We start from the raw sequence: 12,537 nt of genomic DNA, 5'->3' as shown, positions 1-12,537 counted from the left end.
GCTTTCCTTTTGGAGCATAACACCAAATTAGCAGACCTTATTAATGACGAAAATTGGCAGTTTATACTTCCCTATTTGTCAGATATTTTCTCCCAAATGAACGAAATGAATATTTCACTCCAAGGGCAAAGTGAAACAAAGGACACTGCTATTGACAAAGTTCGAGCATTCAAGAGGAAAATCAATTTTTGGGCGGAGAGTGTCGAGGAGGGGGAGGTCGAGTGTTTTCCTCTTCTCAAAGAGTTTTTGAAAAACAAAACATTGGCGCTTGGGAGGAATTTGTTTCATCAAATCCTGGAACATCTCCAAAGCTTTATGTCATTGTTGGAGCATTATTTCCCAACAGCTGAAGATGAGAAGCTGCAGAAATATGAATGGGTGGTCAACCCATTCACTGTATCCAAAAAGCCGAACATTCTACCATCAAATGAATACGAGCTGTTGATAGAAATTGCCACAGACCCTACCTTGAAATCACGTTTTGACATTGACAGTCACTCCCACTTTTGGATCCGTTTGGATAACAAGAAATACTACCACTTGTTGAAATGGCAAAACGTGTACTTCTTCCATTTGCCACAACATACATGTGTGAATCTGGATTCTTGGTCTAAGCTGCCCACAAAAGTAAGTACCAAAGCTGTCCAGATGCGGAACCAGACATCCATCTCCAGTTGTCAAGAATTGAACCCAACTTTTCAACCATCACATTTGGACTCCATTATTATTCCTACAGACTCATCTTTAGTAAAGAAGAAAGCAATTTTTCTTCATAGATGGTCCGTGAACGTACCTGAACTATAACTCTGTAGGAATTTTGTTTCTGTCTTCTATCATTTACAAAATAATTATTAATTGCATTCTGTTGGCATTGATATTTTTGTTACAAAAATTAAAATGATCTCTAAAGCTAATTTCTTTTCTTTATAATATGTTCCGTCCTCTCAGTTAAAAATATGGCCTGCCTATACTTCAATTACAATTACTTGCTATTACTCTGACACTCTATTGTGGCAACTGGCTGCAAGCGTAAACAAATGAGGACTTTTCACGTGCCACCTTGTAAAAGGTAAACCTCCTCTGCCAGAATTGTTTCCTTTGAGAAAAAAAGTCTTACATTCTGTGAAATGCTTTGTCTTCTTATATAGAACTAAGAGAGTCTGTTTGTTTGTTTTCCTAATTTGTTTACATTCGTGGCTGACTGCCTCAATACAGTGTCCAAGTAGTAGTTGAAGTTGTCAGCTGTGGCTAAACTGTTGCCACGCTGCCTGCCAGTTGCCAGCTACCAACTGACAGTACACTGTTGCAACACTGCCTGGAGCTGCCGGCTATGGACTGACAGATGACGTTCAGTAGATATGCAAAGACATAAAAATAGCTAGACTTTCTGAGCTGTTTACATGGGCCAGAAAATCGATTGTGGAACTGGAAAACAGCTTTACAAAAGCAAATTTCCAGAATCGATTTTGAAGTGTTTACCTGACCAACCAAAAGCGGAACTGGGACATTGGCTTACGAAATCCGGTTTTGGAAACATGTAAACTGGGTGAATATATTCCCATAAATTGCACAACAGATGTCACAATAGCCCTTTAAAGGCAATTCCTTGGTGTCTTTTCTTTTGTGATGTGTTCATATCCCGAATCATGGGTCTGCCTCTTTTCTCCACAGCTGCGTGGAATGGTCGCGCAGTCTGAGGCGCCGTGTCGTCGTGGATGATTGCGCAGCCGCTCCTGCCGGAGGTTCGAGTCCTCCCTCGGGCATGTGTGTGTGTGTGTGTGTGTGTGTGTGTGTGTGTGTGTGTGTGTGTGTGTGTGTGTGTTGTCCTTAGCAGAAGTTAAATTTAGGTTAATAGTGTGTAAAACTAGGGACTGTAGGGACTGATGACCTTTACATACATCTGAACATTTTTCTTCAGATTTCTCAAAAAACCACCCACCCACACACACACACACACACACACACACACACACACACACACACACACACGACTGTTATGAAATATGCATGCTCCTTACACAAAAGTATCCAAATAGTGGAAGTGAACAGACCACAACGGCAGCTTGTCAACAGTAAACAGTTTGGACATGACGTTGATTGCTCTTGGAGGAAGGCAGCTCCAACGTGTGAAATGTCAATTACCAAGTAATTTTAATCAGGCTATAGTGTGTTGAACAAAGGGAGTAAACCCAGTAGTAAGTGTCTGGATACAGTGGGAATTCAAATGGGATCGTTAATTTCAAGTTGTTTTCATTCATCTCTAAACCAAAGACTATTCATACTTTGGGGGGGGGGGGGGGGTCATTGAGAACAAGGCACTTGCATTAAGAAGATTTCAGTTCCCATGGTTTTCACTCTGAAATTTAAAGTTACTGTGCTCTTGACTGACTAGGGGTCCGCCATGGATTTTTGACTGAAGAAGGGGTCCGCCAGTTGAAAAGGTTGGGAAGCCCTGGTCTAAATACTTGACTTTGTTTACTTAGAACTGGCAAAATGCTTTAATAGATCCTTTCCTAGTGTCACATCCTTTCCTGCCTCAAAATTCACTAACAGTTCACTGATGATCATCTTTAGACCAAACTACACGAAAAACTGACTGCTTAACTTCACCTCACGTGGAACAAGAGTCAGCTATTTCAGACACCTATCGACAGGCATCTCCTACAAGAAATCCCCATGTGAATGATATTTTTTCTTGTTCCATCCCTGCCTGGCAGAATATTAAACTATGCAATCAGTGGGGCACACATTCCTGTGTGGCTTAAAATTAATAAATTGTTTTCAATTACTAAAAGGCAGCTTAGTCAGGAACATTATGACATCCAGAGGACACATTAGGAACTCAATATTATCTTCTCTTCTTGTTCCTTAAAGTAAGTTTCATTCTCATTCCTTAGAAACTTTCCAAATCCTCTGTCACTACATGTCAACATTTTATTTCTGCTAGTTTTATTTTGTATGAGTATGATTAATAAGGCTCTCCAAATTTACCTCAATTTCTGTACTCCTCACCCCTCATATCAATTTTCCCGGCAAGAATTAACAGTATCCTCACTCTTTTTACACTGTTTACTCATTTCTTGAATTTTAACATTATACTTTTTATCAACAGATACTATTTTAGATTTTAAATATAGAGTATTTTCTTACAGTTTATTTTCAAGACTTCCTTTCAGGAAAATTATTTCATCCTTTAGGGCTGTTGATGCGAACACTCCAATTAATTTTCAGCTAATCCACATTAGATCTCATACTATAATTAATACTAATTGTCTGCTTTTTACTGATCCATTTTCCTAATTATGTTCAAACACAGATTTTTAGCTGATTGATTTTAGAACTGAAGCTATTGATACTTTTAAATAACTGTATTCACCTCCTGTTTTACTACTGATCTGTCCTCAGTGTTTTCAACCACTGTAGAAATCTTTCCCAAACTAGATTACAAATGCTCCACTGCTTTGCTGTGTATTCCTCCTTTCATCTCTGTTGCTTCTTGAAGAACATCCTGTCAACCCCCAACATCACCCCAGCTGAATCCCGTGCCATTAAGGAGCTGAAAACAGACCGCTCTATTGTCATCCTCCTGGCGGATAAAGGCTCCACAACTGTGGTACTTGACCATGTGGATTATGTGGCAGAAGAACTGCATCAACTCTCCGACACCTCAACCTACAAAGCTGTTACCCAGGATCCCATTCCCTCCATCCAGACTGAGCTGCAGAAAATCATAAAAATCCAAAGTCCCTCACAAGGCCTCACAATGGCTTCCATAGACCTACTCACTCCACCTGAGCCATGTACCCCTACCTTCTACCTATTACCCAAAATCCACAAAGAGAACCATCCTGGCTGTCCCATTGTAGCAGGCTTAAAAGCCCCAACAGAATGTATCTTAGCTTTGGTAGACCAACACCTCCAACCTATCACCCGCAGACTCCCATCCTACATCAAAGACACAAACCACTTCCTAGAATGCCTCAAATCCATCCCCACTCCTCTCCCACCTGAAACCTTTCTTGTCACCATAGATGCTATATCCCTTTACACAAACAGTCAACATACCCATGGTCTCTCTGCCCTTGAACACTACCTCTCCCAATGCCCACCTGAAGATCTTCCAAAAACCTCATTCCTTATCACACATACCAACTTGATCCTCACTCATAATTACTTCACTTTTGAAGGCCAGACCTACAAACAAATCAGGGGAACAGCCATGGGAACCAGGATGACTCTGTCCTAAGCCAACCTCTTCATGAGCCGCATGGAGGAGGCTTTCCTGAAGACCCAACAGCTGCTTCCCTTGGCCTGGTATAGGTTTATAGATGACATTTTTGTGGTCTGGACTCATGGTGAAGAAACACTCCTTAATTTCCTCCATAACCTCAACTCCTTTTTGAATCTGGTCCTTCTCCAAAACCCAAGCCACCTTCCTGGATGTTGACCTTCATCTTGTTGAAGCTCGCATCCATACCTCTGTCCATATCAAATCCGCAAACAAACAACAGTACCTTCACTTTGATAGCTGCCATCCATTCCACATCAAACGCTTCCTTCCCTACAGCCTAGGTATTCGTGGCAAACGTATCTGCTCCAGTGATGAATCCCTCAACAATTACACCAATAACCTGACCAGTGCTTTCCTCTCCCGCCACTATCCTGCAGACCTTGTCCACAAACAGATCTCCTGAGCAGTACATTCCTCCCTGTCCAACAACAATGTTCCTACCCCCAGACCACACAGAAGCATCCCCCATTACTGTGCCAGGAATATGACTTTCTCAAGTCAAGCCCTGAAATGAGATCATCCTTTGACAAAATTCTCCCCACACCACCCAGAGTTGCCTTCATCGCCCCCCTAACCTCCGTAACATCCTTGTCAAATCCTACAATATTCGCAGACTGCCCTCTCTACCCAGCAGTTCCTACCCCTGTAACCGACCCCACTGAAAAACTTGCCCCATGCATCCCCCCACAACCACCTACTCCAGCCTCGCTACTGGTAAAACATAGTCAATTCAGGGCAGGACCACATGTGAAACAACACATGTTATTTATCAGCTGACATGCCTGCACTGCACAGCCTTTTACATCAGTATGACGACAACTAAACTGGCTGAGCACATGAACGGACACAGACGAACTGTCCGCCTAGAAGATGTCCAATACCCAGTAGCAGAGCATGCCCTCCAGCATAATTCTAGGGACCAAGGAACCTGCTACACCATACATGCCATTTGGCTTCTCCCACCCAACACCAGTCCCTCGGAACTGCGGAGATGGGAACTTGCACTCCAACACATCCTTTCATCCCGCCATCCCCCTGGACTGAACCTATGTTAACCAACCTCAATCCCATTTACTCTTCAGTCTTCTCCTCTTTCCCTTTCCTCTTTAGCCATTCATGCATCTTTTCATCCTACATAATTGTGTTTATCTTTATACTATATACCTCTTTACTTCTGTATGCATCCTCTTTGGTTTGAAGCTGGCACAGTACTTATAGTAGAATATCTCTGGCTTCCCTCTGACAACCATGCCTCCATCCTTGCTACCCTCCGTGTTTACCTTTCCCTGTGGCTTCATAACCTGGGTTGTGAGTAACTGAATCTACTTTCCCTTCTTCCCTTTCTTTCCCCTCTCTCCTCCCTGACAAAAGAACAAAGCTAGGAACGTAAATTTTCTGTTCTGTTTTGTGTATCTATTGGCTGTACTGAGCTGAGGTAAGTACTGGCCAACCCCTCTATCTCTTTGTTAGTATTTGTTTCACGTCTTTATATGAGTGTTTTCTTGAGGGATTGTAGGTCATTGTGTCTTGCCTTGGTGAGTAGTATTAAACTTCAATATGAAGGTTTCCGTTGTGTTTCGGTCCATGCTTGGCACTTTTGTCAACAGTAACAATAAGACTCCGAGAAGCTATTGTAGTTTGTGTGATTGTTGATGGTTCTAGAAGTTCTGTCAACTGCCATTTCTTGTATTTGTCTTATCTTCATTGGATGTGTGTTTCTGCATTCTTTTCTGATAAATGAAGACCACAATTTGAATTTATCTTGGGAGTACTCAGTGCTACTGAAGAGACTAGGTTCACACGGAATCTTTTGATGTGCTCATTCCATTTCCTGATTGTTTCATTGTGGACTTTTTGATTTACTAAACCTATATCTTTGTCACATTCCACCCTCTAATGGGAAAGGTTATGTTGATTGATTCAGATCAACTGATTTTATGAGTTATAGCATGAATAAGCTGAATAATTACACAAGTTTTATTCTTACTTGGGCAAGAATCACAAAAAATGCGCAAATGTTAAACTGAGGAGTCCAAATGATAAAAGCAAAAGCCTAAAAATATTGATGTAACTTCATCAGCTCTCTTTTTGTCTACGATCTTGTCATAGGTATTAAAGTATATGTCTCCAGAAGAGAGGACATGCACATTAAACACATGACAAGACAGCTGCCTTGCAGTATACATCATTACGCACTGGAAGGCTTTTCATGAACACTATGCATATTGCTAGATGATTTCACTTAGCTTTAATTTTGATTCCATATCTTCATTGATAGAAGAGTTCAACTTCTTCTTAAGCAATAAATTAATGCATTTTTAATCACTTAATTTCTTTATCCATTTATTTTGCACTTCTGGTATCATTAAGTTTTCTTTGGAAGAAGAGATTGCTTTTTTCCTTTGAATTCATTGCACACAGAGGAAATATCAGACCTGGAGTACCCAAAGGCAATATTAAACTATATATGAAATATGTTCTGACAAAACTCATAAGAAATGAGAAACTCTGGACATGTCTCTGTGTACATTTGAGACCATATTTTAATGTGTAATTTTTAAGGAACATTAATTTTAGATGTATTGTGAAGGCTATAGTGAGAAGGATGGCCTTGAAGAGAGCTGATATCTTTCATTATGGTGGGCCTTTGGGAGGTAGTGGTGGGAGACTGGAAAGACCCTTCCCACCAACACCATCTTTTCTGAATTGCGCATGTTGTAACTTTCCCTGCAATACATCCTATGTTCCTCTAATCTCCTGGTCTCAAACTTTGTTAGTCACTGTGCTCACCCATCCAACCGCTTCCATGTTCTCATTCCAGCACTACATAGCTGTCATTCCGCCATCACACCCAATCTTCTTACTTCTCTCATTTTCCGCTACTTCCCCCCCCCCCCCCCCCCTCCCTCCGCAGCACCTCTCCACTGCTCGCCATCTAACCTGCAGCTCTTCACTGCCTGCTGCCCCTACCACACTATCCCTCTCGCTCCCCACCCCAACTTCTCCTTACCCCCACCCAATCGCCACCACCATCATGCACTGATGCTTCTGCTCACAGTGTGGTTTCAGTTGGCTGAGACTGCACTCATGTGTGTGAGTTGCATTTGAGAGAGAGAGAGAGAGAGAGAGAGAGAATGTCTGTTGCCTATTGTTGACGAAGGCATTACTGGCCAAAAGCTTTATTTGTGACATTCTTTTTGTTGTGGGTATCTGCGACTCAGCAGCTTTCCTTTTCATAATATTGTTGGACTTTTAATAACTTTTTCGTGCCTCTATATACACACCTTGTGGGAGTCAGAATGCTCTGTGAGGTTGTTATCTTTTTGTAGTTTCCGTGAACCTCTTCATTTCACAAGCAATACTGGAATTAGTGAACACAAATGTTAATTCCGTATATTCTTATTTCCAAGTAAATTGAAGTCACAGATTAATACATCATGTTTGAAAATTTTCATTCGATGTTGAAATGTAAACTGCTGCTCTGCACACCATAAAATAGACTCCATTGAAAATGGTGCAGACTGCTGCCAGTAAAAATATAAGCCACATTGGTGCATAGGTATATACCATATTTGAAAGACACCAGATGTGAGAGAGAGACAATAGCTATTGATTGATATTGAGGTCTTTCATGACACCAGTCACTGCAAGAGGAAATATTCGAAAGGACCCTCATAGGTATGTGCCAGACATGTTGATACAATATCAGCAGCTGTTCATCATTCTGCTCCACAGTCAAAAGTTTCATTGTCAGGAATATTTCCACTCATCAGTGTCATTGAATTCAATTTCCATAAGAGCCCTCACTTTGCAGGGAATACATTATTCAGTATCAAAAGGTCATGTTATCAGCAGACTTGTGGTGTTCACACAGCAGCGTGCTCCTCCGTCTGAAATCAGGAGCTGAAGTAAAGCTCAAGATAGGTAACCAACATGTGGGAGTAACATTGCACATGCCTTTGTTAAGTTGTACAGTCATCTTTTTTACTTATGGACTATTATACTGGACAGGCATGAAGTACTCTGCTGTTGAATATACCAAGCTGGGTGCCTGTACTCGAAGAGTTTCTGCTAACAAACTCCAACTAGTGCCACATATTGCAAATTCCTTGACATCAGCTATGTTAGATATAGACCTCTCACACAAAAGGGACTTGAAAATTTGTGCCAGACCAAGGACTTGAATCCACATTTCATGCTTATCATGAGTGGTCACCTTAGCAATTATGGCTTAATTTCAAAGTCTTTCATACAGCTGTGTGTCACCTACAGAGTCTGTTCTTTCAGCCATGCATGTAAATATTGCCACAGAGTTTATAGAGAATGTTGTTTTACTTTTGAGCTTAGCAGATAGTCATGTTAAATGCTCCTTAAAAGGAAGTACCCTATCTCCTAAGTGATCCCAGTGGACTGTGGTTGTATGTTATGAAGAAGTTGTTCTCCCTCAAAATAGTCATCAAGGGCTCTGTGTACCAATCTTCTGGACAGATGAAAATATGCAACTTCTGTTTTATTTTTATTTGACTGTACCCTGCATTTACACTAATATTGACATAAGATGTCAAAATCAGAAGTTAAGATTTATTCTACTGTTTTGAAGGTTATGTGTTGGATAGCTATTGCTCAATCATTCACATATTTTCTGGACTGTGTTGAAGATCCCTACACTAAGTCATTATTCAGTGCTTTTGGACAATTAGTGTCTTTTCCTGTAGTTACAGTAAATGTTGGTCAATAACTTTTGTTGTCTACCTGCATGGGACAAGTTTTGATCAGAATGGAAAAAGTTATGTATGTAGACCGAAGTGGTGAGTGAAAATTTGTACTAAGGCAAGAAATCAAACCCATGTCTCCTGCTTACCAGGTATGTGCATTGGCCACTAAGCCAACTTGGCACAAAGGTCCACATGACTGCATGGATTATAGCATGCCTCCCTCCTCAATCCAAATTCTCACTGCCACTCCAGTCTACTTTAAATTCCCCCTTACACATGAGCAGAATTGCCAAGGCTCTCCATGTTCTAGAATAGCACCTCAGCATTGAACATAAATGGGGGATCCAGCATGAAACCCAGGTGCAGGTACTTAAACTAATGAAATGTCACAATGTCAGATACTTTACTGGTCTATAGACTGAAGCAGTGATGAAAATTTGTGCCAAGGCTGGGAATTTAAAGCAGACTGGGGTGACAGTGAGAATTTGGTTTGAGGAGGGAGGCAGGCCAGGGTAATCTGTGCAGTTGTGTGAATGGCTGTGCCAAGGTGGCCTAGAGGCTAATGCACCTGCCTAGTAAGCAGGAGACAAAGGTTTATTTCATGGCCTTGGTAGGAATTTTCTCCTACCACTTCTATCTATATACATAAAATCATACCTGTGTGAGACCAGCAAAGTCTCTGAAATTTTCATTCAGAATGAAAAATGCTTCTATGATAGCACAAAACAGGAAAATATGTCCCAAGCAGAGTTAGGGATGTGAAAGAAAGAAACTAGCTTTTCAACTTTTCTGGTAGCTTCTAAGACATTTAACTTGAAAGACCTTGACATATTTGTCATTTTTACTTCTTTATTATTAATACCTATGTCATATAATGTAATGCATTGTGTCAAGAAAAGTAACATGATATATGATGGCATCCCTCCAGGAATAAGCTCTCTCCCAGAAATTTTATCTCCACAGAAAATCAGTTTTAGCTATTTAATGTATGCTCCTCAACTGTATGATATTATATATGTTTACTATTATATATTCTTTAATATTGTTTTTCTTGCATGTAGAATTGAGATGAAGCCATATATTTGAAGACAAATTTTCAGTTTTATTGGTTTGACTCACTTTAAACTGTTTCCACATATTCAGTTCCGACTGAATATTACATGCTACATTTATTTAAGTTTTATCCATTATCAAGACACGATGGAACAAAGGTTATTGGATACTAGCATTTCATTTTGAGCTTATCCATTTACCTAACTTAGTGCAATGTTTGAAATGATTTGTGCAAGTTTAAAATACAGGAGTGGCATGCTTCATAAACTTCCAGAATCCTGCTGCATATCGACGTTAATGATATGGACCTGTAATTTAGTGGATTACTCCTACTACCTTTCTTGAATATTGGTGTGTCCTGTGCAACTTTCCAGTCTTTGGGTACGGATCTTTTGTCGAGTGAACAGTTGTATATGATTGTCAAGTATGGAGCTAATACATCAGCATACTATGCAGGAAACCTAACTGGTATACAGTCTGGACCAGAAGACTTTCTTTTATTAAGTGATTTAAGTTGCTTCACTAGTCTGAGGATATTTACTTCTACGTTACTCATGTTGGCAGCTGTTGTTGATTCGAATTCTGGAATATTTACTTCATCTTCTTCTGTGAAGGCATTTTGGAAGGCTGTGTTTAGTAACTCTGATTTGGCAGCATTCTTTGATAGTATCTCCATTGCTATCATGCAGAGAAGGCATTGATTGTTTCTTGCTGCTAACATACTTCACATACACCCAGAATCTCTTTGGATTTTCTGCCAGGTTTTGGGACAAAGTTTCATTGTGGAAACTGTTATAAACATCTTGTATTGAAGTCTGCACTAAATTCTGAGCTTCTGCAAAAGATCATCAATCTTGGGGATTTTTCGTCTGTTTAAATTTGGCATGTTTGTTTCGTTGTTTCTGCAACAGTGTTCTAACCCGTTTTGTGTACTAAGGAGGATCAGCTCCATCGTTTGCTAATTTATTTGCTATAAATCTCTCAGTTGCTGCCAATACTATTTCTCTGAATTCGAGCCATGTCTGGTCTACACTTACATCATTAATTTGGAAGAAGTGGAGACTGTCTCTCAGGAAGGCATCAAGTGAATTTTTATATGCTTTTCTGAATATGTATATTTTTTGTTTATTTTTGGAGGATTTGGGGGCTACAATGTTCAGTCTCACTAATCCCTGTATCCATTTTGATGCTCGTTATTAACTCAGGATTATTTGTTGCTAAGAGGTCAAGTGTGTTTTCACAACTATTCGCATGGGCACATGAACTAACTGCTTCAAACAATTTTCAGAGAATGCGTTTAGCACAATTTCAGATGATGTTTTATGTGTACCTCCGGATTTAAACACGTATTTTCGCCAACATTTCAAGGGTAAATTAAAGTCACCACCAACTATAATCTTCTGAGTCAGGTACGTGTTTGAAATCAAACTCAAGTTTTCTTCGAACCTTTCAGGAACAGTATCATCTGAATTGCGAGGTCGGTAAAAGGATGCACCATTGGAATCTATCAGTGATTCCCTTCTTTGACTAGGTTACACTGGCAATGTGCAGAAATGCTGTGACTCAGCACTGGCTTCATGTAGGGTGATATGGGCAACAACATGGAGGTCGCAGTGCAGGGCGCTGCGGCATCGAGGTGCTGCAACAGCAGCAGCATCACCAGCATGGAGATGACATGGTACAGGTGGTAACATGGATCAGTGAGGTTGCTGTGACATGGGAAGATGTCAAGGTGGGTTGGCACGAAGGTTGAAACACAGGCAGGCAATAGTGGCATGGCAGTGATCTTGATGGCAGCGGCAGTGGTGATAGTGCTGTGGCTTGGCTTGGACTCATGAATTCAGCAGCACAGCAAAGGAAAATAGTGGCTCTTGTCAGGCAGTAGTATAGTCAGTGGCAGCCTGCTATGACTGCAGCATGGACTGGCAGTCACATGAATACAGCAATGCTGTGAAACTCACATGGTAACCCAATTTTGTGAAGCAAAAATTGGGAAATGTAACATGGTGACACAGTATCAGCATAAACAATATGGAATCACCTATACTGTAGCCCACTGCTACATCCAATGCTCTCCCTAAGGTGAGTCTATACAATTGTGATGTACCTGGGAGCATAGGGTAACTTTCTGCTGCTACCCATCCAACAGACAGTGAGTGCACAATCTTAAACAGTTGGATAGCTTGTCTACACAGGGGTTAAGTTGTACACTGTTGTATTTTGTCCTTACATAAGAAATAAAAGGTCATCTAGGCTGCATAATGTAACAGACAGTGAATGAAATATGTAACACATGAATAAATACAGGGTGATTTTTTCCACCATGTACAAACTCTAGGGATTGATCATTGAGGGGATACAGAACAAAAAAGGTCTAATGAACTTACATTCAGAAATGCATGGTTTTCATGCTAGAGAGCATTTATTCAGTCATACTTTATTACAGAGACTGCAGTCTAATAAATTCTGTACCATGCA

The sequence above is a fragment of the Schistocerca americana genome, chromosome 1, assembly GCF_021461395.2.
Source record: "Schistocerca americana isolate TAMUIC-IGC-003095 chromosome 1, iqSchAmer2.1, whole genome shotgun sequence".
Lineage (NCBI taxonomy): Eukaryota > Metazoa > Arthropoda > Insecta > Orthoptera > Acrididae > Schistocerca > Schistocerca americana.
Note: the sequence above shows the minus strand (reverse complement) of the source record.